Here is a 17,915-nt window from a genome sequence, read left to right as displayed (position 1 = left end):
TAGTAACCCCAGCTTTATTGCTGTTGATGTTTCTGTAAGTCACCTTTCCTGGTACAACCGTTAATGTGCATTTGGAGCACATTATACCTTTGCCATCACTTTGAACTTTTTCCTCAGTGCTTGATGTTTATGCCTCATCTAAAGAATTCCAGGCTTGTTAGAGGGTCGGGTTCCCAGCTAGGGTCAGCAAATGCAGTGTGTTTTCAAATGCACGGACTCTGATCAGTGTACTTAAGAGCTCCAGTACATCGCTCCGCAATCACGTATCTCAGAAATAATTTATACAATCAATTAAAGAGCATTATCAAGGGATGATTTGACAACTGTTGCCATGCCAACCAATGAAGCAGAAAGCTCCTCGGCGTTTAGAGGCTGCACCTGGTGATAGATATAGCAGATTTTGAGGACTCAGACAGAATCGCAGATGTCCAAAGGTGTGGAGGGAACATGATTTAAAGCTTGATGTTTTTCCATTTTTACTGGCGAAAGGGTGTTGATGGCATGTTGTTCACTTTCTCATTAAAATTCTGTCATTTTTCACAAAGTGTTCTGCATTCAGGGCTGAAAATTGAAGTGAGAATGCACTTTACAGACTGATAAAATATGATAGCAAAATGGATGATGTTCATTTGCAGGCTGAATTAATTAAAAAAAAAAAAGAGTTTGTGTCAGTGCATTTATGAAAAGCCCGTTAATCAAACACAACTTTACCAGCCTTAATGGACACATCTTAAACACTCCTGCATTAATATTTAAAATTCCAGTTAGTAAATGGCTCCTAGTGCATTGAGCTAAAAACTAATTAGAATAGGTCATTACAAGAATAAAACAGTACAAGCTGAAAGTACGTCTTCCTTGGTGACAACAGGTACTAACGTTGGCTGCTCAGTGCTGACATTTGTGCTCACATCTTTGCCTATGCAGTAGCTCCACTCATAATCAGAAAATGAATTCTGCAAAAGGAAAATTTCCTCATGTCCTCCTATGCCATTTACATATTCTCACAGCTGCAGGAATTATGGTTAAAACTTCTGGTCCATGTAAGTTTGGAGGCTGGAGCAGCCTATTTTTCATACATTGTTATGGTTATATCTCAGAAAAGCAGTTGTGGGTGTGCAGTAGGATACTGCAGATCAGGTTACTGTAAATTCATGAGACAATGTCTTATGATGAACTTGTTGTGGTCTTGAAACACTGGGGTACTTACCTTGGTTGAGGTCCTTTGAAATACAAAGTAAATAATGTGTGTGCAGAGACATCAAGGAATAGTTTCTCATAAGAATGGAAAACTTGCATAATATCAAATTCTCATTATAATTTTTTTACATAGAGAGTCCAGAGTTATCCCTGTAAACTATTTCTGGGATGTTCCTCTTGACCCTAATCTAATGAAAACTGTCAGAGAATGTTTTTGTGTCATAGGTAAACCTATTTCTTTGAATAGTTTTGCTATATGAACTGCTAAATATTGCTTTAAAATCTGTTACACTCAACTGACTTGCTAAAAGAAATAATTGACTGTAAATTATTGGTCTTTTTCTACTTTTCTTTCACTAATAAGATCCTCTATTGTCTCTATTTCTCCACTCTGTAAAGACATCAGTTTTGCAAAGTTAGCATCCTGCTTGCAAACCCAAACATGGAGAAAGTGAGATGAAAAACAACATTTACCTAAACATACAAATACAAACACATGTGAAGAGAGCTCCTGGGTCCCAAGCTGTCGGCTGCTGCCACAGGTATGTGCATCACCTGCCCCATTTCACAGAGCTGTGGCAGCCAAGCTTTCAGACTATTTGAGAACCAAACTCCCTTTTTGACTTTAAACAACTCTTAATTTCCCATCTTAATTTATTCACAGGTCTGTTGTGAAATAGGCATTTTCATGCATTTTCTTGGTCCATCTCCTGCCATCATTGAACCACGCCCCTCGAATTCTTTGATCTTAAAAATTGACCATGAAAACATATTGTTTGGGGAATACACCTCCAGGATATTCACTTGGAAACAACATCAGGGACCCCAACCCTTATGACACTAAAAAGTATCCCTTTCTTCTGGGTCTTCTGCTTTTGTTTGCATTTTTATTTGCTTGTTTTGATTTGTTTGGGGTTTTTGTTTATTTTCCTTCTAATAGGTACAAGTCAGTGCCTATTTTGTGTGTAATGCTAATGCAAAGCAATTTCACACACAAAAATAGACTATCAAGAAGCAAACTGAGTGTTTCTTTATGTCAGAGTAGAAGAAATTGTGAGGCTGTGACTCTTATGCAAGCCTGTGTACTGACAATATCTCAGTTCTTCTGACAGCCAAGTGACCTGAGGACTTGGATAGGTAAGTAAGGGCATTTAGGTTGATTTGAGAATGTTCTAAACTGAAGTTACCAATCTAATTCTGTTGTGTCTCTATTCATGCTCTACCAGAACAAATCCTGGCATTTCAGAAACAAAAAAACCCCCTCTTTGTTCATGTTTTAATGCATTTGTGGAGGTCTCAGATCCTTACGTGCCTTCAGCAAGGATGGATGTGCCACAGTGCTATTAACAGTTGTGGCAGCTTGCTGCAGGTTGAAGATGCAAGTTCAAGAGATGCTCCAAAGGTCTGGCCCAGCTGTAAGCAGGTACTCAGTAATTTGGGATGTGGATGCAGGACTAGATATGTCCTTCCTCTCAGTGGGAGTAACTACAGCTGCTTGTTTGTCTTACTGCAATGGGCCATGCATAAACAGAGGGGTGGGGGTATAAAGGCAAATTTGAGGGGGGTTTTGCCCAGGAATAATCTTACAGTTCTCTCCCATCTGCAAGGTCTCAAATCTGCCCCTTAGGTTTAGGCTTACGTCCCAGGCTTTCCTTAGAGCTACTCCAACAACAGTGGAAACTGCAAAGAACAAGCTTCCACATGGTCTTTGGGCAGCAGAGCCTCATTTTCCCTTTCTCTTTTTTTGGGAGAAAAAAAAGCCACCCAACATCTCACCAAGAATTCAGCTGCTGTGAGATCCTGCTGGATATTCATGATTTCTGACTTCATATGAGGATTTGAACCTTAAAAGCAGGATCCCAGTTCCCCCAGGCCATGCAGGTCTGCATAGGGAGGCTGGATGCCCTCCTCCCAGGGCAAGTGTCAGGATCCCCCATGCCCTTTGCAGCCTGCTGAGCCCCCAGAAGTTCAGAGACACCCTCACCAGCACCAGACTGTGGCTTATCTGACTGCCAGTTGTGCACAAGAAGTAAAGCAGCTTGAGTGTTTTAGCATGATTAACTTTGCTAGAAATTATTTCCATCTTCAGAGTTTGGTCTTTGGAGGATTTACAGGCTCTGTATGAGCCTTTTTCCTGCCTTAGGCAGAGGAGCTGCCTCAGACAGCTCCCTGGGGTGTAGTGAGTGGCTCTCTGAATGTTGGAAGTGTATGTAGGCATCCATACCTCCACTTTTCATCTACATCATCTCTTTGAATGGTGTTTACTGGCTTTGTTTCACAGCTTATACATTTTTTAATATATACTTTTATTTGTTCTTATTTTAAATTCTGTTTCTGAACCTCAAATTAACATTAATCTAAAAATTTCACACCACTCCTGCCTCAGGAGAGGGGTCTGAACAGTGGGCTGCAATCTCACCTTTTGTGTTTTCCTAATCCAGAGAAAGATGGTTTATCTGCTGCATGGGGACATGGCTTGAACATCAGTTGGAAAAAATTCCTCTTCAGCACCCTATGGCTTAAAGTTTGTGTTCTCCTCTCCAAGACACAATGTTAAGTTTGTTCTCATAGAGGCACAAGAGAAAAATTAAAATCTGCACTGTCACAAATTACTGTTCTACTTTCTTGGCTGCTCTAGAAAGACAAAGGGCTGGAAAGCCAGGGCACCATGGTCTTTAAAGTACAGTCACAACATCTCCTCTGATTTTTATGGCATGAATTTGTTGCTGAATATGAGACATACTATAAGAACTTAGTTTTCTACTTGTCTTTCCCTTGGTGCCTTGCTCCTGATGGCTTTGATGGGTCAAGGAAACAGCTGACAGCTCTGACCTAAAAATTAGAAAATTGCTGTATGCAAGTGCCAAGCCCTTATGGACTTATTGTGCCTATAGGGTCAGCTAACAGGCCAGCACAGCTTCTGGGTCCTAACTTGAAATTTTGGGCTTTCAAGTCCTTCATTTGTCCTGCATCACCAACTTACATCCCTACTGGCCTGAACTATGAGTGCCACTTTCTGGCAGAAACAGGCCTGGAGTCATCTGCAAACATTTTCAACTTGTTTGATTTCAAGAGGACTGGGCAAACTAAACATAACATTCTTACTGTAAATCAGCACTTGAGTTTAAAAGATGCATTGACTTCCAGTTTTCTGAAGATCTTTCAGCTCATCTGTCTTGTTTTTGCATTATGGTATAGGAGATGCATCCACATGCTCACATCTCAAATCAGAGATGCTAACAGCTTACACCATTCCCAGTCTGTCACCATATCCAGCCATATACCAGCGTATTCCTTCCTCTTTTTATAAGCTGCACTCCCACAAACCAAATTTTTGTGTAGTCCTCAGTTTCAAAAGGGTAGCACTGTGTTTCCCCAGAATAATTGTTCAGGACGCACAAAAAACTTTGGAAAAAATAATCTAACAAACAGTGTTGTCTGGAGATGTATATACAGAGTCTACTGTTATTTATATTATGTGACAAATTAAGCAAAGTAAAATAATATTAATTAACCAAACACCTTCGTTTGTGCCACCTAGCACAATATGCACAACAGCATATCTTAAGAAAGCTCCCATCCTGGGCTGGGTTTGTATTTAAAAGCAGCATATGTAAAAGGATTCAATTAACGTTCCTATATCTCATCAGTTTCTGATAATTAATATGAGCTGTAAGAGCTTTATGGATTGCTGGTTTGGTGATTCAGTAGCAGCTAAAGTAACAGAGGATATGATGGAAAGACAGCCTCATAGCTGCCTTGTGGAGTGCACTAAATGATTGAACCCGGAGAATAATAGGGATGGAAATTGCTCTGTTCATTCACGGATAATATATGACAGGAGTAAGGCAAGCAGTAAGTTAGCAGATGACTCAGCCAAGCATCTATGACTGAACAAAGTGTGATTCTAACCTTCTGTCATTGAAAATATGTTTAATGGAAACATTATCATTCTGATATATTGCTTGCTAAGATAAGACATGTTTATAGTAGAGTTGCCCTGTGATGTTACTGTAGGACTAGATTTTGGCACACTTGATCTTGCTGAAATGTACTTCGTCCCAAAATAAATCTACTCCTTGTGGAGCAAGAGACAATTCAAAAAGAGCAAGTGAGCCAAAAGCTGGTCCAGAGTTGGCTGGAGCTAAACATCACCAGGCAAATATAAAGAATCCTATTCATTTTTAATATGCAGAGAGGAAGGTCTCTATAAACACTGAGAGCCACATGTAAGGGTCTTCTTTTGTAATAACTCTTTCAACCTATAAGTAGAAAACTGGACAACATAATTTATTTTTTTAATTAACAAATATGAATGGCCACATGCCTCAGATGCAGATCAAAGAAACAGGATGCTGAAGGGATGGATTAAAGTTAGCTGCCTTTTCCCTGTGCCTGGGAGAGCTCAGTTTGTAACATTTTTTAATAGAAGCACTGAGGCTCTCAGCAGAAGAATAGAGCACAAAGTTTAGAGTGTTGCATTAAAGTAAAACTTGCTGAAGGTAGGGGGAGGAGGATAAAAATGAAGCATGATAATCTCTAGAGCACATTATACATGTATGCTGGTCAGGGATGGCTTGCAGCAACTCTGCAGTACTGTGCAGCAGTGCCCTGCCAACAGAATTCATGCTGAAAACATATGTTCTTCTGCTCAAACCAGCTTTCACTACATCTGGAAACCAAGAGTTAGAGGGGGAGGGAAAAAATAAGGCAGCAGCATATGTAATTCTCTTCTAAGAGAAACCATTCATTTGTTCATGAAAGAAATCTTTCTGCTTTTATCACCAGCAGAAATTCTCACAAAGTTCTTGAATGGATGTTTTAAAGCTTGGTGGGAAAACAAACAAACCAAAAAAAAGTTAGTGTGAGGGAATGTAGGTAATGGCAGACATTTATGACTCTTTTCCTGAAGTAAAGTCATGTCTTGATATCAAGAGCAATCTTATTAACAAAAAGTGGAAAACTTGGCAAAAGCATTGTTTAAAATGACTGCAAGACTTGCAAAACCCCCAGAATAACTCTGTTTTGCTGTCAGAAGCCTGGGAAACACAAAACAGATGTTCTGCCCAGCCTCTGTTACTCAGCCAGATCGCTCTTTGCTATGCAGGCAGCTGTACCACATGTCTTTTCTGAGAAAGAAACAGCGCTTTCCTTTGGCACTTGTGCATCTTTCTCACTGACCAGGCAGACACTGTCGTCAGACGAAGACAGCTTCTGTCATCCTTCCTGCTACCTAACTCTGCAGAACCTCCCTGAGACTGAGCAGCTCTGGGCTTTGAAAAATAGAAGCATTAGGTACAAATTTTGGCAAAGGATTGCTGGGGCTGCTGGAAGTCAGAAGGCACTACTCACTCTAATGGGTGGTGGCAGCAGAGCTCTCTGTTTGCACCCTGAACAATGCACACATTATTAGAGCTAATGGCAGCTACATGTACACGTAATAATATAGCCTTGAGACTGCAGCCTGGGAATTCCACAAGAGCAGATTTGGGCTTTTTGTTCATGGGAGAAAGTATGGTGAGTAAAAGGAAAATCACTTGAGCAGAGGCTGAGCTCTCCCTGCTGGGTTGCTTAAGAAGGAGGGGGTAAGGTCAGGGACTTCTGTCTCCAAAGGACATTTGGGTGAATTTTAAGACATTATGTTGAACTCTGGATCCTCCTTTTCAGAAAATCATAGAATCATAGAATTTTTGGGGTTGGAAGGGGGCCTTGAAGATCATCTAGTTTCACCCCCCTGCTATGGGCAGGGATACCTTCAGCTAGATCAAGTTGCTCAGAGTCCCATCCAACCTGGCCTTGAACACTTCCAGGAATGTGGCACTCACAACTTCCCTGAGCAACCTGTTCCAGCACCTCACCACCCTCACAGTAAAGATTTCCTAATATCAAATTTAAACCTAGCCTCTTTCAATTTGACTCCTTTCCCCCTTGTCCTGTCACTAAATGCTCTTGTAAATAATCTCTCCACCTTTCCTGTAAAGTACTGGAAGGCCAAAATTGGGTCACTCTGAAAGCTTCTCTTTCCAGGCTGGACAATCCCAATTCTCTCAGCCTTTCCTCATAGGAGAGGTGCTCCTTCTCTCCAGACACCACGAGGTGTTCAGCTGCTGCCTCGCCCCGAAGGCGCGCGACACCCCCTGCTCGATATCTCAGGATATGCAGCTTTCTCAGGCTGGGAGATGGGCTCACAAATCTGCAGAGGCAGAAATTAATGCTTCACCCAGGATTCACCACCTCCCCTCCTCAGTCCTCTAACACCTGGCTGGTGGTGGTTGGACTCCTCATCCCTACCTTCCATGTGAAAGCTCTTGCTTAAGCATCTTGCTCTCGGCAAGTTGCGTCTGTGAATCCCCAGTGCTCTTCAGCATCTGGGATTTAGCATCCTCTCTCTCTGGGGACACTTCCTTGGAAAAACACATGGTTATTTCATGTAGGCAGATTGCTGCCTCGCATCTGGATATCTGTGAATACCCTTCCCAGCCATAAACCTTGGTCAGAGGAGGGAGGTCTCAGAATCTGACCCTAAAATCTACAAAGAATAGTCTGGTTCTCTAAAATTATCTGAATATAAATATCATTTATAAATCATTCTGAAAAGACAGAGATGGGGAAGAGAGGAGTTGTTGCTTTACATAGCCTCAGATCCTAAATTCACTAGGAGGTGGAGGGATTTAGACCTCTGTCAGTCTCTTAAAATGATTAAGGAAGAAAAGGAGGCTCACTTTATAGTGGAAGGGGAGCCTTCTAGAGCAGATCACCTTAACAAGACATTCTTACAAGGTCTTACTAGCAGAATCATATTAAAATAGAATTGGGAGTGCTTTGACTATATGAAAGGGAAATAATACAGCAAAAGGAAGATATTCTGTCACTCCTTGAAAGATACTTTTTGATAAGCAAGAGAAAATAGTATAATCTTTTTTCTGTTTAGATCCTTGTGGAAAGATGGCTGGGGGTAAAGTTAGAGGAAACTAAGAAGTCACATTCACATCCTAACAGGAGTTATAACAGTACAGAAATCACAGGGTAAAATATGGTTACTGCACCATGGATGGAATGCAGTTGGCATGCTCCACAGTGATTCCCCACACACAATCTGCAACCAGAAGCACCTGATCAGGGGTGGGAAGGGGGGTGGGCAACTGGAGGCTCCACAGCCAGGCTCTGCAGAAATCTTTTACTCAGTGGTAGTTTGCAGCTGAGAAACTGCTTAGCACCTGTCAGCCAAGGGAGATAGGAGAAGGTGCCTTACTGCTGCACCAACAACTCTGCTGAAATCCCTCTCCTTGGGTAAACTTGGCTCATTATAACCTAGCTGTAATATTAGCTCACACCTCCATCCCAAAGTTACCTATGACCAAGGTACAACCACCCCTCACTGGGCCTGTGCTCTGTATTTTATTGTCTATATCTTCAAGGGGGAAGTGAGAGATATCAATCAATAGCAAAGGTATTTACACCTAAAGTCATTCAAGCTCCACCTAAACATAGAGAAATAATATCAAAGATAATAAGTAAAGAATGGGAAAAAATTTAGGGAAGACTCCATCACAACTGCTGGGAAGTCAACAGACTGAACCTTTCTTCTCCCCCCTAGGGATGCCTGTTGAGTAAGAACCCTGCTCTGTGTGTGCTGAATGCTTTTACTGGGCTTTGTCTGTGTACTGCTCTGAATACATTTTTGAAGTCAGATACTGTCACCAGAAATCCTCAAACCTTAACCTGTCACAATTTTATATTAATAAATAGTGTTATTCCATGAACTGTTGGCGTGAGCCCTTCACAGATGCTGGCAGCTGCTGGCAGCAGGGAGCACACTCAACCAAAGTGGAAAATCCACTGATGGGTCATAAAGGGGGAAAACCCACTGAGAGGTGTCCCTTGTGCTATTGGTGAATTTTTCTGAATAAGTCAGGGGAACTGTCCTATCCAGCACAACTGTTCAGTGAAGGGCTCCCATTACAGACTGCTCAGACATGAGGGTTTCAGCTTTCCTGGGGTGCTGGCAGACAAATCAAACACTAAGGCTTGAGGAAATCTCCCCACACTAAGAGCCAAGGAAATCTCCCGTGTTCATGTGAATAGAGAAGGAGGTGTTGAGAATATAAAGGTAAAACCCAATTTGCATGACAGTGAACACAAAATATCAAAATTTAAGATCTTCATAAAAAAAATTTTAAAAATTAAATGTAAGATAGGGAAGTTCAGTAACTGCAAAGGATTGATAGGCAAAGTCTTGTGGAAGGAAAAGATGAAATGAGCTGGCAACTTCTTGAAGAATCAGAAGAAGAAATCAGCTATAGAAAGATGTGAATTCAGCAAAATCATGAGCTCTTTACAGATCTCATTAAAGACCAGGTATAAAAAAAGAAGAGTGTAAGAACAGAGGCATCAAGGACAGAGGAAATCACTATACTTTCCTAGTAAGGAAACGACCAGTGGAGTGGGAAGCGTAGAGATGAAGGTCATGGCGTTTAATGACTTTTTTTTCATCTATCATCCCTATAGCAGTGATCAGGTGGTTAATGTCATTAATTCCAAGGGCAAAAGGAAAGAGCAAACCAGAGAGAAATTAGGTAGGCTCACCTTTACAACTGGCTGAGCTTCCCTGTCTGACACAAGAATATCTCTGACTTGTCAGCAGTTATCACTGAGGTCTTGCAAGAAGCAACTGGGTTACCAAGAGTCTGGAAAACATCAGGGGAAAGGAAGGGACAGTGAAAAGACAGAGAAAGCAGAGTCAGAGAATCACAGAGATTTCAGCTTAAATGCAATGTCTGAAAAATATTTCACAAATAAGCAGACAAACTTCTTGGGAGGAACTGAAAGCTGAAAAGGTTAATATCAGCTTGGATCTACTGAGCACAAATCATTTGAATGAAGGGGAGAAGCAGTGGATAGCAGCTATCTTTGCTTTAATTAGGTTCTGACAGTTTTACATCTCAAGTTTCACAAGAAAGCAGTCTAGTCTATATTCTGTTTTCAAGCTGTTCTGGTACCCATACCTGCAGGGTCAGTTTGAAAAGTTTGCTCTCTAAGGGAATGGATGCCTTGGACAGGATGATGTGGGATGCTAGAGTCAGTTTTGCCCAGTGCTGTCACTATCTGGATGACAGAAAAGGAGCCTTGCTAGATAACTCAGCGGATGATGCTGCTGGGAGGAGCTGCAAGTACATAGCAGGAGTGCTTTAGAATTCAAAGTGCCCTTGGGAAACCAGTGAAATGGCCTGGAAAACACACAAGATGAATTTCCACGGTGAAAATGCAAGGTGCTGCACTTTGACAGGATTAATCACAAATCTGAGCTTGGTGAGAACAAAATTAAACAAAGCTGTGTCATGAAAAAAGGCAAACATTGTGCGGGGTGTATAAAAACTACAGCTGAAGAAAGATTCTTAGAGAAATGCTGTGTATTTTTTCCTCGGCAATGGCTGTAATTTGAGATGTATGTGGACAAATTTGAGAATGTCCAAAGAAAAGCAACATGAGGTCTGAAAAAGCATGACCTTGGAGGAAATAGTGAAGGAATTAGCTTGGTGTGGTCTCAAGAAAAACAGCTGGGGGAGGGGATGGTAACAGCTTTTTAGTACAGAGAGGCTGCTGTGAGGAGGAAAGGCGTAACCTGCCCTCTGCATCTGCAGGGGATAGGTCAAGAAGCACTGGAGTTCAGCTGCTGCAAAGGAAGTGTATAAAAATTTTCTGAGGCATTAGGGAAAACTTTCTAATGGTACAATTAGGGAAGTACTAGAATAGATTGCCTGGGGAAGAAGTGGAGTCTCCAACACTGGCCGTCTCAACAATTTAGGCTAACATCTGTCAGGAACAACACACATATAACCAAACTGGCTGGGGGCCAGGGAAGTGACTACATGACCTCCTGAAGTCCCTTCCAGACCTGTTTTTCTCTGGTTCTAATCATTCAGGAGCCTCCCTCCCTGGCAATGCTCTGTGCTTTTGGAATGAACCATTTGACGTGCTGCTTGATTACTACCCTAGTGTCTTTGCATTCCTCTACCCTCAAACTGTGGGTTTGGGGATAATTCCTAGTTTATCTGAAAGAGAAGTAGTGTTTCACTTCAAGTTCCTCCAGCAGATGTTAGGGATGCCTCTTCAGTCATATTGTGTATTTGTGTTTTCAGAAGTTTAAGTTTAGGCACTCCTCAGGCCAGCCCCAGGTACTAAAGCCAGGGTGTGAGAGAGGAGAGCTGGAGCCTCAAGCACTGAAGGAGTAAAAACAGAGCCACAGCCTGCTGAGCTGCTGTGCACCATGCAGGGAGTGAGGCAGGCTGAGCTCTTACAGCCTTCCTGCCCCTCCCCTGATGGACAGAAATCTGTAGTTTCTCACTGACAAGAGGGAATTGAAGGATCAAGACACAGACCTGCCTTGTCTCCTTAGCCCACCCAGAGATGCCAGGTACTCAGAAATGCCACTCAGAGCAGGCAGTGGTCACCTGGCAGTGCCTGAGCACAGCCTGTGTCACCGAGACCTCCAGGGTTGGATCTGCACCCTGCTTGGCTCCCCAGACCTAGAGAAATACTGCCAAGGGAATCTGCTGGACAAAAAGCAAAGTGTAGGAGTAGAGAAAGGGTAAAGAATTTTTATATTGGCCCTGTGTTTTGTATCATCCCAAATCTGGTTTACCAGACTTTCCAGTATCCTCATAAGACAAACCAAACAGCAGCAACATTCTCAGAAATAATCATCTTTTAAAGTACTTAGAAAATACCTGACCTTAGAGAAAGGAGTGCTGCTAAGTGGACCATTTACTTTGATGTGATATTTTTAGCTGAGATGGAAACACTCTGTGGAGGTGGACAGGGCCAGAAGCTGGTCCCCATCCCCAGTGCTCTCCTGTGACACAGAAGGAGCAGGGCCATTCTGATCTCTTCCCCAGAAAGCTCAGCCCTGAGTTTATCTTGGGCTTCATCTCCTGTTGGCTGTAGCATAGAAACACCAGCAGACAGAGGCAGCAGAGAGAAGGACTTCAGTGTTCAAAGCTTGCATCTAAAGGGGGGAAGGAGTGATGTTCACATGGATGTGAAGGAAGCACAACTCAGACATCCTCAGAGAGCCTCAGAGAAGCCCATCAACCCAGGGGAAAGAGAATGGCTGACAATGACCTCCCCCAAATGTTGTCAAACTGATCACCTCTCTTAAGATTTTGCTTTTCCACTCTGTGTCTGTCCTCCTTTCATGTCAGCTGACACAGTTTGCCCTCAGTCTGTTCTTGTGGCAGCTACAAAATCCTTATTCTTCATTCCTTATTCATCTTACCCCTCATAGCCTCTGTTTGCAGGAAGCATTTCACAGCTGCCAGATCACTGAAGGAAAAACTTGAGCTTTCTGAATTTCTTAGTGGCCTCAGAACACAAAACTCCAAAATAATGTCATCTGACTCCTCAGGCAAACACTTTGGTTGAGAGAGACTGTGCTAAATCACATTTAAATGCAAGAAGAAATCGCCATTCATGGCTGGCTCTGAACTGGCTTGGAGGTCAGTGGCTTATGACTCCTGCTCCAGTGGAGCTTTAATTTGTTAAAGAGATGAGCAAATAAGCCAGAACACAGTCCTGGGCAACTAGCTCTAGGTGGATCTGCTTGAGCAGGGGGTTGGACCCAGCGACCTCCAGATCAGCCTCAACCATAATGTGATCCTGTGATTCTATCCCTCCTTTGATCCCCACGCCTGCACCTCCTGGAACAGTCTGTTTCTTTCTTAACTGGTCTTTCAAGTGTTGCTCTCCAACCCTGTGCATCAGACAGGCCAAATAACAATTGCCTTCAAACCCCAGTAAAATCTTGTGTCCTATGATAAACAGCTGAGGGAACTGAGGTTGTTCAGCCTGGGTGAAAAAGGGGGCTCAGGGGAGATCCTATTGCTCTGTACAACCAGAACAGAGGTTGTGGCAAGGTGGGGATCAGCCTCTTCTCCCAGATGACTGCTGACAGGACAAGAGGACGTGGCCTCAGCCTGCACCAAGGGAGATCAGGAAGAATTTCTTCATGGAAAGGGCTCTTAAGCATTGGAATGAGCTGCCCAGTTTGGTGGTGGAGTCACCACCCCTGGAGGTGCTCAAGGAACAACTGCATGTGCCAATTAGTGCTGCAGTTTAGCAGACAACGTGGTGCTTGGTCAAAGGTTGGTCATTTTAACCCTACTGATTGAGGCTGTGATGCTGTGAAAATTGTGCAGCCCCTATGACCAAGGTGTGCTTGGTTTGCCTCCTGAGGTTGCTACCTGCAACTGCTTAGAAAAATCTCCCAAAATGCTGAACACTAGCCCTGCCCCACACCCATGTAAGGCACGCCAATTTCTCAATAAGAAAATGCATTTTAGGAAATGTAGAGCATTCAGAAGAGTAGACCTTTCAACTGCAGAGTGTTTTCAGACTTGGTGACAGCAAAGCTGCTAGTCTTGCTGCCATCCCACACATGCAGCTATGCATTACAGAGATGAGAAGCAGTCACACAGAAAATAGTGTCTGTGCCTTACTCAAAACCTGCTGTTCTCCTGGTGGCATCGATGCTTTATTTAGGTCACTTTATAAAAAGGACAAATTAAGCCTCAGGGCAGAATTGTATCCTTTGACTCTGTGGGCAGAATCTGTTCTCATGCTGGAGTAAATGGTGATAGCTTTAGTTTGTTGAAGATAACAGAGATCTTGTTATAATACACTTGAGTGTACTCCAGTGGAAAGCAGGACTTGATCTTTTAATAGAAACAAATAATCAAAAATCTTCACACTGTTTCCTCAAGTTTCACTAGCTGAAAAAAAATCTAACAAAACAAAACATGAGCAGGAATAATAATTTGGTTTTTCTCATTTCACTGGTGTGCCCTCAAGGATTGCTACTAGGTTACATTGATTCCTCAATAAAGAAAGACTTTCATTTGCACCAAGGCCTTTTTTAGAAGGAATCTGCTGCAGAATTATGCCTAATAGCACAAAATGTTTTCAGTAGCAAAAATTCTTTAGTGTGAAGAAGTTTGTTAGAAACTTGACCAGCCAACATATAGCTGAAGTTATGCCTAATTCTACCTACACAATACCCTTTCCCCCCTTATTTTGTTGTTTTTTTCATCTTTGCAGTTTAATCACAGTTCTAGGGAGTTTTATGTCCTCTTTTTTTCTGCACACACCCCATGCAGCTGAAATACTTGTTCTGCTCCCATTACAGAAATTCTGTGCAACTTTTTGTTCTTGAAAATACTATCAGGAAATTTCGTGATGAACGTCATCCACATGAGGAGTTTTTCAAACTATATATTTTGAAGGTGAATTTCCTAAAGAGCACCTGCATGAGTTTAAGGCAAATCCTAATGATGCTGTCAAAAGCCACCCTCCCAGACAAGCCTGAAACCCTTGTGACTTGGTGGCCTATTTAGACACATGTTCAGCATGAGAGCTTGCTGTGAGAGCAGCCCATTTCCACGGACTGGCCATATCCTCCATCCCCTTGCCCAGTGCCTACCTGATGCCTCTTCCCTTTCTCCTCTCATCAGGGGTACCAGCTGCCTTCTCACCTGCAAATGTGAATGGTAGGAACAACTTCTTTTGTAGCTTAAAGCTTCCAAACTGCTCAAAGCATGGTTTGTTTTGACAGAAAGCAAGAAAGTGCCTTTTGCCTTAGGTGTTGCTGTAAAATCTCTGGAAAAGAAAGCTTCCAGACCAGATTTTGTGTCTATTCTCCCTTGCCCAAGAGCAGACTACCTGTCTTCTTCTTGGGTAATATTTGCCAGCATGTCCTTGCATCCACAGGGCAGTAAGGATATTTCTTGTAATATATAAGTTAACGGCCCTACCTAAGATACAGCTACAGTGAATTGTCCAGCAAACATTTGTGTAAATGTAAAGTCACTTCTGTGGTTTTTTTTTAATAGTGAATTGTAGATCACTAAACCTTAAATCTACCTGCAGGATAAAGTTGGTTTTCTTCTGAGTCTCATTTGAACAATGGCTTTAAGGAACAGTAAGTGACTGCATCACATCTTTCCAAAACAACATGGGCTGTCATTTTCAGATGACTGCAATTTCAAAAGTGCAACTGATTTATACTCTTAAAAGAGTTTAAAAATATAAATATTTAAACCAGAACCAAAACATTCTGAAATTATTAATTTTATTTTTTAATGAGGATGGACAGAAATTTGGTTTGGCCAACTGTTTTGCAGTAAGTGTTTGATATTTTAAAATATTTTTGGCTTCAGTTCAAATGAGACAAAAAATCTTATGGATGACATATGAAGATGAAAGAGAAAATGAACATGGAGACGTTGGTACGTGCATAAAATCATGTGTGCTTGTTTCAGTATTTGCTGCTATCCCAGTGTGAATTGAGAAGAAAGGGATAACTTATCCTTAGAGGCATGTATAAGAGAAAGATGAAAACTCTATTGATTTTTATTGTGTATCGTGTCTGTCATTCACAAAGCCCTCCCTTTTTTAGAAGGACAGTTTTAATGCAAGAGCTTCCTTTAGTGAACTAAAGTTAGATATTTTCTCTTAACCACTCTAAGTTATTTGCAGGGGGATTTTTTCTTAATCTTGAAATGAAAGAATTCACTTGCCTTTGAGAAACATATCCTGCATTTTTCACAGTAACACCCTTTTTCTTCACTCAGTCTGGATCTGTGTCCTATGAGTGGGCTCTAGCAAGCCTGAGAGCAGATAGCTGCTTTTCTGACATGTCAGCAGCATATGTACATGTCAATCCATGTTACACAGGAAATAAGATATCATCATTTTAGTGAGGAGTTCCTGTAATTTTCAGTGTCCATATTAACAGGAAAAATAAGATTCCTTGGGAAGTTTATGGCCTGAAGAGTGACAAATACTTGCAGTGCACAAAGACATGGTTCCCAGATAATATTTACTGCAGAACAGCTCTCCAGCCCACATGGCTTGCATCAGGAAAAGCAGGCTGGGGGCTAGCACTTGGTACAAGGAGGGAAAAATGACTGGAAAAAAAAGGGATGAAAGCCTTCCCAAGCAGTCTGCTGAGTGAAAAGCTCTGCCTTCTACTGAGGAGGAATTTCCAAGTGGATGTCATCCAAGAATGATTTGACTCCCCAGAGGGGCCTGGACCCTGGTTTCAAGGCACGAGCAGCGCCCATGCCTGCTGCCCCTTCGCCTGGCTCCATCTGTGAGCTCTCTGCAGCCCACTCCTGGGCTCCTGCCACACTTCAGCAGCTGGCAGCTCCTCCTTTGCTTCAGTGTGGCACAGTGGACAGCAGCATCTCATCCCACCCACTCCCAGCCTCATCTAAAAATCTGCATGGCATCTTCTTGAGACCAGTTTGCTCTGCAGGAGCTTGTTCCCTGCCTGAAGCCTCAAGAAGTTTCTTTAGCCTCAAGAAGAGATGACGAGAGGGGACTTCACCAACATCTATCAGTCTCTGAAGGGAGGGTGTCAAGAGGATGGACCAGCTCTTCTCAGTGGTGCCGAGCAATAGAACAAGAGGCAGTGGGCAGAAACTTCCTGATGCTCAGGAATTTCCACCTGAACACGAGGAAAACCTTTTCTACCGTGCAGGTGCACTGAAACAGACAAGCCAGGGCCCATTTCTCTGAATACTTTTGTGCTATTCCTGTCAAAAAAAGAGTCTCTTCCAAAACTAACTAGCCAGTGACATTTTGTCTTGAATGCCTGAAAATTGGAAGTCAACGGCTACAAAGAAACCCTGTTGCCTTCCACAGTACCCTTGGCCAAAATGAAGACAGGTCAGTGCAACCAGAAATAGCCCTTTGACAACTCATCTTACCTGAGGTTGTCCAGGGTAGGATGCTAGGCTGAAATATACTTTGAGGGACATATCTGGGGTTTCAGCTCATATATTGGGTTTCAGCAGCATTGGTTTAGCTATTCATAGAGAGGGGAGAGCTGCAAGGGGCTGCATTTGTGCCAAACTACACTTGATGTTTTCACATCTCTGTTTTCTGGGCAGCTCTGAGGCATCTCAGGAGGACTTTGCCAGAGGTCTAACATCAGAAGAAATTATCACATGTCTAGTTCATGTAGAGGAGGATTCTCCTGAAAAAGGCTGTGATCCTTTTCCTTGGTGTTCCCTGGGTCTCACTGGCTGCTCACAGAATGAAGGTGAGAACTGAGTGATTGAGGACATCCTAGATATTCCTGTCTTATATTAAAGCACATATGTGTTGTCAGTTTATATTTATGTATTTCATAACATGAGTGCATGTGTTCCATTACAGTGCAGAGGGTAATTTTAAGATATGAAGGGAAGTACACCCAGCACAAGTCACAACCCTGCAGAAGTGCCACGACAGCGTAGAACCTCATCACCTGAGCCTGGGAGACCTGAGCAGGAGTTAGGGGACAGGTGTTCCATCAGGAGACAGGCACCATCACTCTCTGGACCCGTCAGGAGAAACAGTGTTGAGACCTCCAGAGTCATGCAAGAGTCTTCACTTAGTGCCCATTTCCTGCATTTCAAAGAGTTACATTATATTTACAAAACAACAGCTTTTTCTTTCTCTCCATTTTTCTTCAATTCTCCTTAGCTGCGCTCTGTTTCTGGCTCATGTTTAAATGTGCCTTGGCAGCAAGATCCTCAGCTTCTTTAATTTATTACCTCTGTTTATGGAATATGGATATTGGGCCAACTTTATTTCTTACATTAAGTGAATCAGTGCAAATGCAATCACTTTTGGATATCCACTGTATAAAATAAGCATATTTAGATGATCAAATAAGT

Source organism: Fringilla coelebs (assembly GCF_963513975.1).
Source record: "Fringilla coelebs genome assembly, chromosome: 1".
Classification (NCBI taxonomy): domain Eukaryota; kingdom Metazoa; phylum Chordata; class Aves; order Passeriformes; family Fringillidae; genus Fringilla; species Fringilla coelebs.
This window is presented reverse-complemented; position numbering follows the sequence as displayed.